The sequence below is a fragment of the Cricetulus griseus genome, chromosome 10 (assembly GCF_003668045.3).
Source record: "Cricetulus griseus strain 17A/GY chromosome 10, alternate assembly CriGri-PICRH-1.0, whole genome shotgun sequence".
In the NCBI taxonomy this organism is placed as follows: domain Eukaryota; kingdom Metazoa; phylum Chordata; class Mammalia; order Rodentia; family Cricetidae; genus Cricetulus; species Cricetulus griseus.
The window spans coordinates 29,632,443-29,647,801 of record NC_048603.1 but is presented as its reverse complement, the minus strand read 5'-3'; the positions used below and the strand labels follow the sequence as shown (position 1 = coordinate 29,647,801).

The 15,359-nt window shown below is 49.0% G+C and overlaps 1 long non-coding RNA gene across 2 annotated transcripts in view; it reads right to left on the bottom strand.

Annotated features, from left to right (window-relative positions):
* Positions 1-7,061, bottom strand: part of LOC118239364 — a 7,240-nt gene extending 179 nt beyond the window's left edge. Inside the window, exons 1-3 of one of the 2 annotated variants that reach the window (XR_004771292.1) lie at positions 6,925-7,061; positions 3,439-4,680; positions 1,648-1,765 (exon numbers count right to left, since the gene is read on the bottom strand). This is a non-coding gene — a long non-coding RNA (uncharacterized LOC118239364). Of the gene's footprint in view, positions 1-1,647; positions 1,766-2,042; positions 4,681-6,924 lie in introns of those variants that run through there. The other variant, XR_004771291.1, reaches the window with a different exon arrangement.
* Between the last annotated feature and the right edge of the window lie 8,298 nt (positions 7,062-15,359).

Below are 15,359 nucleotides of genomic sequence, written 5' to 3'. Positions count from 1 at the left end.
ACAGGTTCCACTCCCCCAAAGACTCAGAAAGGTAACAAGTGTGCGAACATTCCCGAAGTTTCTGGTAGGAAAGGACCCCGCCCCTTAAGTGTCTTAAACCGGAGTTCCCCAGACCTGAAGGATTAGCAATGAGACCCTAGAATCTGTGATTATGTGGGGACCACCTGAAGCTGCAGCCAGCAGGCATTTTAACAGGCTCTGGTCTGGGAGGCCTTGGGAGTCTGCACTGGCTGCAGGGACTTGAGTGGTCACGGCTGGGAATGGCCTTCAGCAAGGCCCCGGGCAGCCTTGGACAAGGTTCCAAGGGTTCATCTGGCCCAGCCCAGCCACCTGCCTCCAGCTCTGGGCTCTCTGCTCGTCCTGTTGATGCCCCGAGAAATGAATATGGGAGTCATCATTAGTTCATTCCCAGAGAATGTGACCCCTGCCCCTCTACTGGGACAGCTGGGGGAGGAGGAGATAGGGTGACAGGATAAGGTCCAGTCTGGTCCAGCCAAAAGAAGGCAGGTGCCTGGGACCTGGAACACACATACACACACACAAACACACACATACACACACACACACACACACACACACACACACACACACACCTACCTCCTGTCAGCTATCACAACAAAACCCTGGGCTTTACTGAGGAGGGCTTAGCAGCCCTGGGGAGTAGAGCCCTTCCTGCCTCCTGTCCCGTTTCCAACAGCTACGGCACCCTCACCCACCCATCCATCCCTCTGCCCTACTTATCCAGCACTCTTGGCAAAGGCAGGGCCACCACGGTTTCCGTTTGTTTCTTTCAAATTGTTTCCATGTTCCCTTGACTTTGCTCTCTCTTAGTTCCAACAATTAAAAACAAAACAAAACAAAACAAAACAAAAAAACATGCGTACTTGGCTTCTGAGTTTTTAGCATTATGTATGGTGTGTGTGTGTGTGTGTGTGTGTGTGTGTGTTGCGTTGCAGTGCACGTGTGGAGGCCCAGGGCAACATGTGTATGGCGTTCAGGTCTCTTCTTCCACCATGTGGGGCCCAGGGATCAAAGAGAGGCCTTGAGGGTTGGTGGCATGTTCCCTTGCTCTCTGAACCATCTTACCAGGCAGCCCCCACGCTGCCGTTACCCTGCTGACACCCGGATGAAGGTGGAATTACCAGGCCTGGCTGAGTTCTAAACTGGATTTCACAGTTGGCTGAGAAAGTTGAAAGCAGAGAGAGAGCTCAACTCCCAAAGTCTCATCCTAAGACCTGCCCATGTATGCTGGAATGAACTCGGCCCCCAGAGAAGGAAGAGACATCCAGTTCCTGGCCACTCCCAGCCAGAAGTCCCCCTGTGACCTGTCACTATTTTAGGCTATTCAAAATCTACAGTTTCTACTCTATTGAGCCCTCATAGTTTGGTGACAGCCAGCTGGCTGGGAGGTAGGCCAGCATTCACATAAGGCTCACCTCCAGGCAGAGCCTGTGGTAACAACCAGAAAAGCATGTGGCAAGTCCAAGCCCTCCCCTCCCAGCTTCTGCAGCAACCACAATCCACAGGGTCTCGTATTCCCACTACCTGCCTTGCAATGTTTACATAGTGTCAAGGAACAAACAAGCCTATGTCATTTAAGCTACTGGGGTATGGGGAGTTTATCTTTTACATCATGGTCCAGCTCACCTTGACTGATACGACCTCTGAGACCCACTGGCTTGATGTAGAGACATCCTTCCGGGATGGCCGGAGCTCCCTTCTGGAGATCCGACTCCCGCCACAGACCAGCCAAAGTTTTCAGTGCCTGATAGTAGAGGGAGGAAAATCAGATCCAGACTACAGCCAAATTTCAAGTGTTGCCAAGCTTGGTCTTGAGAGCAGGACATGGGAGGTCCTGTTCTTGGCCACAAGGAGCAGAGGGAGGAGCTGAACCCTCAGGCTGAGCTCTCTCTATACAGAGAGCCGGAGACTGAGCTGGCAGTGGGATAATAACTAGGAAAACAGCAACCTTAGCATGCCACCTCCCCCCAGCATGCTTTACAGGGAAGCAGGGACAAAGGTGGTCAGTCAGGAAACCAGTCTTGCCCCTGTGGCCAAGTGTTCAGCCATATTTGTAAAGAATATTTATTTTTAGTTATTCTTGGACAGTTTCAAAGATGTAAACAGTGCAACTCAATCATGCATACCCCAACGACAGGCTCCCAGGAACCACCGAGTCCACTTGGGGCTGCCGGTTGGAATGTTGACTGTTTCAGATGGCTTGATCTTATATAGGTCTTGTGCAAGTAATCATAGCTTCATTGAGTTTGCGGGTGAAATAGGTCATGCCATGCCCAAAAGACAGCACTTCTCCCTATCCTCTGGTTCTTACATTCCTTATGCCTCCTCTTCCATGATGTTCCTGAGCCTTGCAGTGTGTGTGTGTGTGTGTGTGTGTGTGTGTGTGTGTGTGTGTGTGTGTGTGTGTGTGTGCACGCGCGTGCGTTGAGATAAATGTCCTGCTTAAGGCTAAGCACTCAATAGTAATTTATTCTCAGCACTTTGAAAAGTGAGTCTCTGCATTTACCAGTGACCACAGCAGAGAGAAGTTTCTCTGGCCAGATTGAGGGCAGCACTAGTTTACGAAAATAAGTATCAACAGTCAGGCCGGGCGTTGGTGGTGCACGCCTTTAATCCCAGCACTCAGGAGGCAGAGGCAGGCGGATCTCTGTGAGTTCGAGGCCAGCCTGGTCTCCAGAGTGAGTGCCAGGACAGCCTCCAAAGCTACACAGAGAAACCCTGTCTCGAAAAACAAAAACAAACAAACATCAACAGTCAGAAAGCTTGGTTTATCTATGTCCTAAAACCAAAGCTTGTTGTGTCTTCAGCAATACAGTCTCACTGTCTAGTTCTGGTAGGCAACCAAGAGTGATGGCAATAAACTATGCTTTGGGGGAGGCTCTGGGGCCTCTCTGGAAAACAACTTTAGGGAAGAATCCCACGCCTGGCACTGAGATCTTCTCAGACAGCTCTGAGGCTTGTGCCTGAATCCCTCGTGTTACCACCCTTGCCATCTTTTATGCTCCAAATGTCTGGACACTTCTTGGACCCCTGAGTAGTCAGTGTTTGCTGGTACAGGCCCTGTCCATACGGCCTCCAGAAGCCGAGTGAACTCAGAACATGCAGGCCATGGCCAGTGTGTACATGCTAAGGTGTTAATAATGTGTGCATGCAGCTTCCATACCACAATACGGAATATAAATGAGGCTTCATAGCGTGGGATGCAAAGGCGCACATACCCATCCATCCCCCTGTGGTTTTCATGCTATCTTCAGTCCCACTTGGGGTTGTAATCCCCTCCCTCACTAGGCCTGCCTGCTGGGGCAGTCCTTAATCAATAGCCTTTACTACAGAGCGAAGTTAGACAATGACCCCTGGACCTCCTCTATGGGCACAGCCCTCTACCCTGAGGACCCAGGCCTAGTAGGAAGGACCTACCCACGAAGGCCACCAGGGAGTCCAGAAGAAAATGAAAGGAATGGCAGGATTTGTGTGTTGCAGAGGCTCCAGCGGAAGGGCGTGCTTCCCCATGAGAAGGCCCGCACTGACTGGACACGTTGGCTCATGACCACATGCTTCTAGAATCTCTCTCTTTGACAGTGTCTGTTGCAATATTGGACTTCTTACAACACTGACCTTGTGTTGCTCCATCTACACTGTAAGAGCCCAGAGACCTACGGTGTCTCTGCAGGCCCCAGACAGGCCAGCTGCAATGCCGTGGCTGGCCCACATGTATTAGCATGCTTCCTCTGCTAGCGGGAAGGTTTCCCCCAGCAGGGCAGACAGCCACTGCCTCAACTGGGCAGGAAAAGGGAGGCTCCCACCTTCGTGTGGCTTCAACAGCTTGCCCTGCTGGCCTGTCATCGAAATGCCAAAGCAGCTTCTTCAAACGCTTCATTTTTCTGGGCTGGATCCAAGAAACTGTTGGACACACAGGGACTGTCAGTCACTTTCTCAGCTTCCTCCTCAAGAGTGTCTGTGTGTCAGAAAAGCTGTTATTAGGAATGTAAACACGGCAGACACACACGGTCGAGCAGAGATGCAAGCCCTCTCTGCTGTCGTCCAATGTAGTCTAAGGTAGAGTGTGCGCCTCAGAGAGCCCGGCCTCTGTAGAGGTGGTGAAGATGGCCGGGCAACGCTGAGCAGTGTGCCAGACAGAAGGCCTGCAGAGACGGCTATACCACGGTAGCTCCGTGTGTGCACAGGCCTGAGGACGGCCCCTTCACTGTCGTCCCCAAGACAGGAGAGGGAGTCTCTGCCTTCTAGACAAGTGGCTTCAGCTCGGGAATAGATTTCTAGATGTTTCCACTGAAATAGGTTCTTGTGAAGAAGCCCAGGCTCCCTGCCGTCCATCCAGTCTGCTGTCTCCCCCATGCAGCACTGTCCAGGCCTCTCCTTTGACTTCCCAGGAGTGTGGAGAAAGAAGCAAAGTGGAGGCTGGCGGCAAGGCCAACTGAAGGGCATGTTAGGAGCCAATGGGGGGATGAGTGGATCTTCTCACAGGACAGGACAAGCCATAAATCACTGGCCAGGCAGTCCCAACAGCAAGCAACTTATCTCCTTACAGTTCTGAAGTCCGAGTTCAAGCACCACCGGGGTCTGTTCCTGAGTGGCATCTCTCCTTTGCGCAAGGCTATCTCATGAATAATAAAAACCCAGAGACAGACATTGGGGTTCAAGCTGAAGATGAGAGAAGCAAAGCAGCCAACCAGTAGCTCTTACCTCTACCAAGGGCTGGGGAGATCCTCTCTTCTCTGTGGCTGGAAACTAAATCTCTCTGGAGACCCTCTGCTTCTTCCTGATATATCTCTCTAGTGCTGGGATTAAAGGTGTGAGCTCTGTTTCTCTTTTAGACTGATTCCATCTGGTATAGCCCTGGGTGGCTTTGAACTCAGAGAGATCCATCTATCTGCCTCTGTCTCCTGAGTCCTGGGATTAAAGGTGTGCACCACCACTGCCCAGCTTCTATAGCTAACAGGTATGGCTGGCTTTGCATTCTGGTCCTTCGGACAAGCTTTATTAGATCATAAACAATATATCGCCAGAGAAGGCTTCTCTCCCACTGCAAACACCTGTGGTGTTCCTCCACTTGGTTTAGAAGACACCACCGAGACAACGGTAAAGGCCGCCTCTGGGGATGTCTGGGAGGGCTTTTCCCTATCTGGTTGGTTCCATGAAGATCAACCAGTGGTTGAATCTACTGAAAAATCTGATTTTTGATTAGAGTACTGAGAGGTGACGGGAGTCAGTCTTGCTGGACAACGTGGGCACACTGGGAATGGGGGGGTTTGAGTGAGGTGCCCCCCCCATAGTCCGAGACACTAGAATACTTGGTCCCCAGTTGGTAACACTGTTTGGGAGGCTTAGGAAGTGTGGCCTCGTTGAAGAAACTATGTCACTGGGAGTGGGCTTTGAGAGTTCAAAGGCCTTGTGCCATTCCCAGCATGCTCTCTGCTTCCTGCTTGCAGTGTAAGAGGTGAGCCCCCGGCTTCTGTGTCAGGTGCTACACCTGATCCTCCTTTAACTCCACCATGGTGGATCCCGTCCCTCTGGAATCGTAAACCCAATAAACTGTGTCTTCTGCAAGTTGCCTTGGCCATGGTGTTTATCACAGTCCTAGAAAAGTAACTAATACGGAGGCATACCTTTGAAAGAATGCCCTGCCTGAGTCTCAGCCTTTCTGTCTCTGTCTGTCTGTCTGTCTGTCTGTCTGTCTGTCTGTCTGTCTGTCTGTCTCCTCTCTGTCTCTCTCAGTCTGTGTCTCTCCCTCTCTCTGTCTCTCTTCCTCTCTGTCTCCGTTTCTCTCCATGTGTCTCTCTCCCTCTCTGTCTCTCTGTCTGTGTCTCTCTCCCTCTCTGTCTCTCTGTCTGTGTCTCTCTCCCTCTCTGTCTCTCTCAGTCTGTGTCTCTCTCCCTCTCTCTGTGTGTCATAGATGAGCACCCCTGCTCTATCTCCACTGTGATGTTCACCCTCACAGAAACAACAGAGCCAGCTTTACTCCAGGCCGAAGCCTCAGAAATTCAAAATAGATTCTCACTCCCTGGAAATTTTAAGGCTTTTTGTCATTCATAGCTATAGAAAAGAAAAGAAAAGAAAAGAAAAGAAAAGCCCACAAGATTACTTCAACATGCCTGCCCCGAATGCCCTTCTAAATACACTAGTCAAATTGGAAGGCATTCGGGTGCAAGGGTCTGGGTGCCAGGATGATAACGGGTGGGCTTCAAATGGTTTATTTTATGTGTGGACATGATTAGGTTGTGGGATACCCAGATGTCTGGTAAGACATTACTCTGGGGGCCTCTGGCTGGGATTAACTCCTAGACTTAGAAAACAGACTTCCCTCCTTGGTGTGGGCGGGGCCTCATCTAGTGAGCTGAAGCCAGATGCGATAAAAAGATGGCCCTTCCGCAGCCAAGAGAGACTCCTGTGGCCTTCAACCTTTCTTTTGAACCTGACCTAAAGCAGTTCGCTGGCCCTGAGAACTGTGGTCCACATCCAGAAATTACAGTCAGCTCTCACTTGCAGAAGCATCCTGAAGGTCTGTGACTTGCCAGTCTCCATGATCATGTGACTTGGTGTTTTATTAGCTAGTCATCCCTGCTGTCTCTGCCATCCTCTCCTTCTCTCACCCTCTTGCCTGTTGGTCCTGTTTCTCTGTGAATTTGCAGGTCCTGCCTCTAAGAAGTCACACTGTGAAGCACTAGGGGTTAGGGTCTTACAGAGGAATGGAGGGGCACACCACTTAGCCCCTAACAAGCAGCCCTTTTATGGAGGTTCAGGTGCCAGAGTCGGCCTGGCTTATCTGCCCCAAGGCAAGGATGTGGAGTAAGGGGAACCCTCTCCCATTGTTGATGGGAGGGAAAACTTGTATAACCATGTGGAAACCAATGTGGTGGTTCCTCAGAAAACTGGGAATTGATCTACCTTGAGACTCAGCTATAACCACCCTTGGGCATGTACCCAAAGGATGCTCCATTGGTGTCAGTGAGCGGGATGACTCCATGTCCCAGACAGAGAGGTAAACCTGCCGCCACAGCCTACCTACAAAAGAAAGTAAAAATAAAGTAATAAAAAAAGCCACAAGAGATAAAAAATACACAGAGAATCTAGATACTAAATGCCATACTGCTGTCTTTACATTGTTTGATTGCCGAGGAAAGACTTACTGCCGCTAAAATACATTTGATTATAAATGCTGCTAAATTAATCCAACTTATACATTTTAAAAATGCTTTGACTTCAAAATTTAAGTCTAAAGACAGGCTACTTAGAAATAAAGGTTTTGCTTGTATTTCCACAGAAAATGAAAAGCTGTGGATTCCTTCCAGACTAATATGGTTTGATCAAGCAAGACCCCCTGAAGCTAAGATGATACAGCCTTACAGACCACAAAAACAAGGACTTGGTCACGTTTCTATGTTTTATCATGATCCCCATCGTATAGGAACATCGCCCCCAATCAGCAGGAAGCAGTTTAGAAAGAACGACGTCCATATTCCCAAATATTGTTTATAAATGTTTGTTTTCATTTATATGGGGTTGGTTATAAATGATAATAAAAACAGTCAATTTTTTTAAAGAAAAAAGGGGAAATAGGATATAGGAATGAATACTTTGCATTGGTATAGATTTTCATTTATTGATACAACTTTAAGGTCAATTTTGTGATATGTATGTCTCCTCTTGTTTAGGTATTGTGTTTGTACAGATCTTTCACCTATGATAGTCAGAACTTATAAATAGGTTAGTTAGGTTTTCTAGATATACAGAGATGTATTTGAGATGGATAGTTATTCTTCAAACCTTTCAAAGACCTACAGAGATATGGCATTTAAATGGTTTAGGGTTTATCTTGGCAGTGAGACACAACTGCTCCTGGCACACCTATTATGTCAGAAAGGAGGATGGGCATCGAAGAAACTCGTTATGGAGTTTGCTTTCAACATGGCAAGATTAGCCATTTGGGCAAGAAACTGCTCTTGCTTGGACTGTTTGTTGCTGTATAAACTGGACATGCAGGACCCACAAGAAAGTGACTGCTGAACTTACAAAACAAGACAGTACTGAAGGGTTCCTGTTGAAATGGAAAAGTGTGCCAGACACACTGTGGCCTATGGGGTGAAGATGGATGCCCCAACGTTACAGAGAAACTTTGGGCGACTGTCCAGGTAGTGAGATGTCTCTGTAAATTCTAGAGTTTATATATTATCCTTCTGTGGTCTTTGATAGAGTTGAAGACAGATAGTTATGGTTATAGTTTTCTTCAGTTATTATAAAAGATGAGTTATCCTTTTTATTTAGACAGAAAAGAGGAGATGATGGGGAATGTACTACTGTGTATGTTTATTTTATTGATTGTTAAATAAAATACTGTTTGGCCAATGAGACAGCAAGTTAGACGGGACTGGAAGTCAAAGAGGATTCTGGGAAATGTAGTAGAGAAGTGCTGATCCAGGCAGGAAGTGACATAGCAAGGAGACTCATATTTAAGCGAAGGAGAAACAGGAAGGGTCCCTCTTTTCCCCTTCGCTCCTCCTCCAGCGGCAGGATGTGATCCACAGCAAGGAGGGACGCCAATAAGGCGTCCGATAAGATAAATCTTATAAAATATATAGATTTATGATAGTTAAGACTGAGCTAGCAGATGAGAATCCTAGTCACTGGCCAAGCAGCATTGTACCTAATACAAGTTTCTGTGTATTCATTTGGGCCTAACTCGGGCAGGTGGCTGGCATAAAGCGTACATGTGGCGGTGGTGCATGGCAGCTTTTGGCAGAAAGATTTATCGTAACACTCCATCATATCACAAAGTCACTAGCGCAGCTATGTTCATAGCAGTATTATTCGTAATAGCCAGATACTGGAAACAACCTAGATGTCCTTCAACCAATGAATGGATAAAGAAAATGTGGTCCATTTACACAATGGAGTATTAGCAGCTGATAAAAACAATGACATCATGAAATTTGAAGGCAAATGGATGGAACTAGACAAAATATCATCCTGAGGGAAGTAACCCAACCCAGAAAGACAAACATGGTATGAACTCACTTATAGCTGGATATTAGCTGTTAAGTATACGATAATTATGCAACAATTCACAGACCCACAAAAGCTAAGTAACAAGGAGGACCCAAAGAAGGTTGGGATCTGCTTGGGAAGGGGACATAGAAGAGATTTTGTGAGTGGACTTGGGGCAGGTGGCATCAGGTTGGAGGGGAATGGAGAGAGTACTAGGAGAGACGGCTGGAATTGGAGAGCATTTGGGGGTGGGGGGTACGACGTGAAAACCTACTGCAGGAGAAACTCCCGGTATTCTATGAGCGTGACCCTAGCAAGGATTCCTAGTCATGGAGGATTCGAAGCCCAAACCAGCCATTCTCAGCAACCAGGCAAGGCTTCCAGGAATGGGACTGGGATGCCAACACAGCCCCAAAACCTGACCTCCAATCTATCCCACTTGCAAGATGTCCTGGAGCAATGGAGACACAGACTTGTGTGAATGGCCAACCAATAACTGGTCTGATTTGAGGTCCACACCACGAGAGGGCACCCATGCCAGACAATGCCTGGACGACTGACTAACCTAGAGACCTTTGATAGAAAAAAAAATCAACAAACTGATTCCTAGTGACATTCTGCTGTTCTCACAGATCAATGCTTAGCCCAGTTGTCATCTATAATCCTGGGACTACAGAAGCTGAGGCAGAAAGGTCCGAGTTTACCAGCCTGTGCCACACAGCAAGTTCCAGGCCAGTTCAGGCCATATAGCAAGACATTGTCTAAACCAAAGCAAAACAAAAGTTATTTCCACCAGCAGTCAAAGGGTTACTCCTGGCAGCTACTCCTCCAATACACAGTGGCCAAGCCATGAGTGTCATTCTGGGAGTCCTCACTGTAACAGTAACAGAGGAGCATGGGGGAAGCCATCTCCTTCCTGAATGTTCTACCCCTCACTCTGGTAGTACTAAGAAAGGAGCAGTGGGCAGTCTGCACATCTGGGCCCGGGAAGTCAGGCTTGAGTGTCGCTCTAGAGGGCTGGATGCATGTGTTTAGCCTCCGGGAGACAGAAACATGTTCTTGTCGGTATGTTGGCATCTAGATCCCGGAACTGCCATGATGCTTATGTTCCCCGAGCTCTCTTTCGTCTGAGGGACACGGGGCTGGGGGCAAGGAAACACAGGCACTGAGGTGTAAAAGTGAGAAGCCAGCCCCAGGTTAGGCAGGAAGACCCTGTCAGACAGTGGCCACGGGCCTGGGAAAGAGCCTGGCTGTATTCTAAGTTTGGTGGGAAACTTCGAGAGACTGACAAATTCTACAGTTCTCCGGGGCTGTGGGGCCCTTTGGGTGGCTGGTTCTTTACCTCCAGGCAAACACTCATGTCTGTGCCCACAAAACACGCTTCCCTCCACGTTCAAGGACTACTTAACATTTGAAAGGCAAACTGCATTCAGGAGCTGTATTAATCGCTTTCCTTATTTCGGCAACAAAATGAATTACAAAAACAACTTGGGAAGGAAGGACTTACTGTACCTCACGGTTTGAAAGCACAGTCCACCCTAATGGGGAGGGCTGGATGGTGGGAGCATGAGGCAGCTGGTCACATGGCCTCCACAGTTAAGAAACAGAGAGGTGAGCATAAACACTGGTGCTCAGCTCCTTGTCTCCTTCTTACTCTGTCTGGGACCCCACCCCCACCCCAAGGCATAGGATGGGGCTGCCTGTAGGCAGATCAGCTCTGTTCCACCAGCCACTTCCCAAATAACCACTCAGGGTCTTATTACTAATTATAAATGCTTGGCCGACAGCTCAGGCTTATTACTAACTAGCTCTTACAACTCAAATTAATTCATTTCTAGTAATCTATGTGCTGGCCTGAGGCTCGTGGCATTTACCTTTCCTGCATGTCCTGTTTCCTTTCCATCTGGCTGGCAACTCCTCTGACTCCGCCCTCCTTCCCAGCATTCTCTCTACCCCCAAAAGCCTTCTTAGTTATCGGACAATCAGTTTTTTGTTAACAACGAGAGCAACACATATTTCCAGTGTACAGAGATTGGTCCACGGCAGCTGCTTACATTCAAGGCGGGGCTTACCTCAGTCAAACCTCACTGGAGGCATGGGTAGACATGCCCAGGGTTTGTTTCCAAGGTTTGGGTTGACAATCAAGACTTACAATTACAGGATTACATCACAAAGACACTTGCTCAACTATGTGCATAGCGGCTTTATTCATAACAGTCAGAAACTGGAAACAACAACCTAGATGTCCTTCAAGTAAAGGGACAACCCTAAACTAGCCCTCCTCCTGTCCTTAACCTCCCATAGCCACTGCCCCAGCCTGGTGTTGACAATCTACAGTTTGGAGTTGGCTTAACTGACCTGGCACCTCATCCCCTACCCTTCGCTCCTGCTAATCCAGCTGGCCAGCCTTCATTTCCCCAGGCCTCTACCCCTCCCATACCTCAACTGAGGGTTCAGAGGCAGCTGTCTCTCATTGCCCGCTGAGCCTGCCGCATACTTTTCTTTCTTCCAAAATCCAACTCAGACCCCCTCCTTCCAGAACCTTCTATGAAAGCTGTAGCCCTCCTCTGTACTTCTGCAATTTCCAGACCCTTTTCCCTCTCCTCCACTCTTTCTGATGCTCTACTCATTTGGCTACCTTAAAAGCAGGTATCACGGCTTTTCTTTGATACCTCTTGCAATGCTTAGTCAAGATTTCCTCACTGAACAAGTGAGTGAAGGGATATTATTTAGAAAAGCAATAGCCAGCTGGGTGGTGGCAGCACACGCCTTTAGTCCAGTACTTGGGGGGCAGAGGCAGGCGGATCTCTGTGAGTTTGAGGCCAGCCTGGTCTACAGAGCGAGTCGCAGGACAGCCTCCAGAGCTACAGAGAAACCCTGTCTCAAAAAAAAAAAAAAAAAAAAAAAAAAAAAAGAAAGGAAGGAAGGAAGGAAGGAAGGAAGCAAAGCGATAACCTTCTGGGATAAAAGGCGTCATTCTAAAACCTAGAGAAAAAGCTCCAAGTGCCATCATAAGATCCCAGAGTTGGAAGTAACAGAAGCCCACACAGGTAGTCGTAAATCTTGGGTGGCATTATTTCCTGTACTCACCTTCTCTCGTGGCTGTAACCAATGACCACAACAATAGTAACCTAACACAAACGGGTCACCTCCGCATTCCACAGTCCAGAAAACTGACGCTTAGACTGGGCTAAAAACCACCACCGTATCAACAAAGCTATGTTCCTGGGAATTCTAGGAATGAACCCATTTCTGTGCTTTTCTAGTTTCTGCGGACTACAGGAATTTCTTGGCCGGCCACCTCTTACCCCGTCCTTGAAGGCAGACACACAGAATCTCTCTGGCTCCGACTGGTTCCACGTACCTCCACCTTCCAGTTGTCAAGACCCTCGTGATGGCCTTGGGTCTGCCTGGGTCCCCCCAGACAAACTTCCTGAACTCAGCTGCCTAGCAACCCTCTCTCCCCATTGCCACATAACCTAATGTGTCTGCAGGTCCTGGGTATTAGAACACGGATAACTCGGGTGGAGGTGGAGACTCCCTTCTTCCTGCTGCCCCTCAAGGTTTCCATGGAGGCATGAGAAAGGCCCTAGAGTCCAGAGAGGGCCTGAAATGATTCCCAGTAGCCAAGCAGACGACTGTTCTCTTCCTCGAGGCATCTTCTGTGCTTTCTCTCTGCAGACCTATTCCTCTGGCTTTCTACTTTAAAGCACACAGTGCCAGCTCCCAAGCGGCTGAGCCTGGTTGGTTCAGACAACTCTCTCTGACCTCCTCTACTCGTCTGAGGCTCCGGGCCAGCACTTAGGACAGGCCAGCTCTCCCGGAAGGAAGGGCGGGCAGCAGCAATGCTACCAAAACTGCAGGAGATGAAGCCACCCGGTGCCAAGGAGGAAGGAAGAATAAAGTACACTGGCATCTTCTAACAACTCCACCCCTCCAAGTCACCTATCCTCCCCTCCCACCAGGGCCCCCAATTCCTGCTAAAGTCTCCAAGTGACCGCAATAGGGGGCGGTGGAATTGAGGTGTCAGTCATTGGACTGCCATTTGGATCACTCAAGACATGCCTGTTAGCTTTGCCGGGTCCAAAACTCTAACTTAGGTCTGACTCAGCCAGAAGACAGAATCAGGGAGGAGAGAGCAGCCACATTGATGCAAGGAGGCCCCTGATTTGCTGAGTGCACAGCCCCAAAGCAGCGACGTTTTGTGGGGTTTTGTGTCCCTCTTGTTTCTTTGCTGGTTTGTTTCCTTTCCTTTCCCCGTAAGGCCCTGGAACTGCTGGGCAGAAATAAAATACTTCCATAGACGAAGCTTTTGGAGACTATCTTTCTGTAAACGCGAGCTTGTATTCATTCGTTAGGGTGTGATGACCCTCAGTTTCCCCAAAGCAAAGCCCATCTTTTATAAAACGTCATAGTCATACTGTACAGACGTTGGGAACATCTGACACTGGTGGCCTGATTCTTCGGGGACTGGCTTCTTCTGAGTTTCCATCCTACTGTATCGCAAGTGGCCTCTCCCGGGACTGACACTCTAAGCGGGGCTCCACCATAAAAGGCAAACGGAACAGCTGTTTCTAGGGCTGATGCTCGACGAGGAGCAATTCCACATCGCCTTATTAATTCCAGCTCCCACGGGCACTGGGCACGGTGACAAATGTGGGGTTCAGGAACACGTTGAGACCCTAAGGAAGCAAACAAGGGCTGTGTGTAGGATCACAGGGAAGAGAGATCCCAGCAGAGGCAACTGGATGGGCAGAGCTGGGGATGGGTGGGGGTCTTAGGGTCCAGGGATGTGAACAGAGCCAAGGGGAGCAGAGGGAGCCGGGCTGCCAGAGGACCAGGAGGTCACCGTGCAGGACTTCACGGCCAACCTGACAACCTTGAGAATGACCTTGGTAAGATCCTAGCTTCCATTTGGAGCGTGTAGATGTGTAAGAAAGTAATTGAGGGCCGGGCGTTGGTGGTGCACGCCTTTAATCCCAGCACTCGGGAGGCAGAGGCAGGTGGATCTCTGTGAGTTCGAGGCCAGCCTGGTCTACAAGAGCGAGTGCCAGGATGGGCTCCAAAGCTACACAGAGAAACCCTGTCTCGAAAAACAAAAACAAACAAACAAACAAACAAAAGTAATTGACAGAAGACATGTACCAGCTCAAATAACCAGTGAGGTTGGCCCCCTTGGAGTCCACACAGGACACACCCAGACACCAGATTCTCAGCACAAAGGGGATTTATTGCCCCAGAGGGACAAGCAGAGGGTCGGAGGGGGCTACAGGCAGACAGAAGCAGCCGCAGCAGCAAACAGGTGTTTTTGTTTGTAATTTGCGGAAGTGGGTTTTAAGGAGGAAAAGGGGGTGTGTGACAGGGAGGTGTGGTAAATGCTGGACATATTAGCCAAATAATGAATTTTGTTTATTTACTTTTTTTAAGATTTATTTTTGTAGCTGGGCTGTAGTGGCGCACGCCTTTAATCCCAGCACTTGGGGGGCAGAGACAGGCATGGATCTCTGTGAGTTCGAGACCAGCCTGATCTACAAGAGCGAGTTCCAGGACAGCCTCCAAAGCCACAGAGAAACCCTGTCTCAAAAACCAACAACAGCAGCAACGACAAAAAGATTTATTTTTGTTTTATGTGCATTGGTGTCTTGCTGCATGTGTCTGTGTGAGGGTATCAGATGCCCTGGAACTGGAGCTAAAGACACTTGTGAGCCATCACGTGGTCGCTGGGAATTGAACCTACGTCCTCTGGAAGAGCAGCCAGTGCTCTTAACTGCGGAGCCATCTCTCCAGCCCCAAATAATGAATTTTGATAGTTGGACTTTTGGTATTTTTGTCTCAACCATAAGTCAGTGGCCAAATAAAGGAATGGACCTTGGAGACTGGCTTTAGGAATGTGAGCTAATGGTTTAGCAAGGGTGGGGGAGGGTAAAAGGCAAAGCCTGTTGGCGCCATATTTGCCATGTTCGGGTCTGCCAGTGTCCTTCAACCAGGACAGAGTCCTATTGGGAGAAAGACTGAAGTGAGGACATCTAAGAGCATAAGGGCCTAGGACAGTTAATCTTCATTGTCAACCTGACAGGATTCGGAATCACCTCAGCCACAAACTCCTGGGTGTGTCCCAGGGGGCTTTTCTAGAGAGGTTTAACTGAGGAGGGGAACTCAGTGGTAAATGCCTTCTGCATCCTCACATGGGCGGAGATGCTAGACAACGGAGGAGGCAGGGAGCCGAGCACACCCCTCCATCTCTCCATCCTGTCTGGAGATCCAATGTGAGCAGCCGCCTCACACTCCAGCCCCCAGGCCTTCACTGCGGGGACTGTGCTCTCCAACTCGGAGCCCAA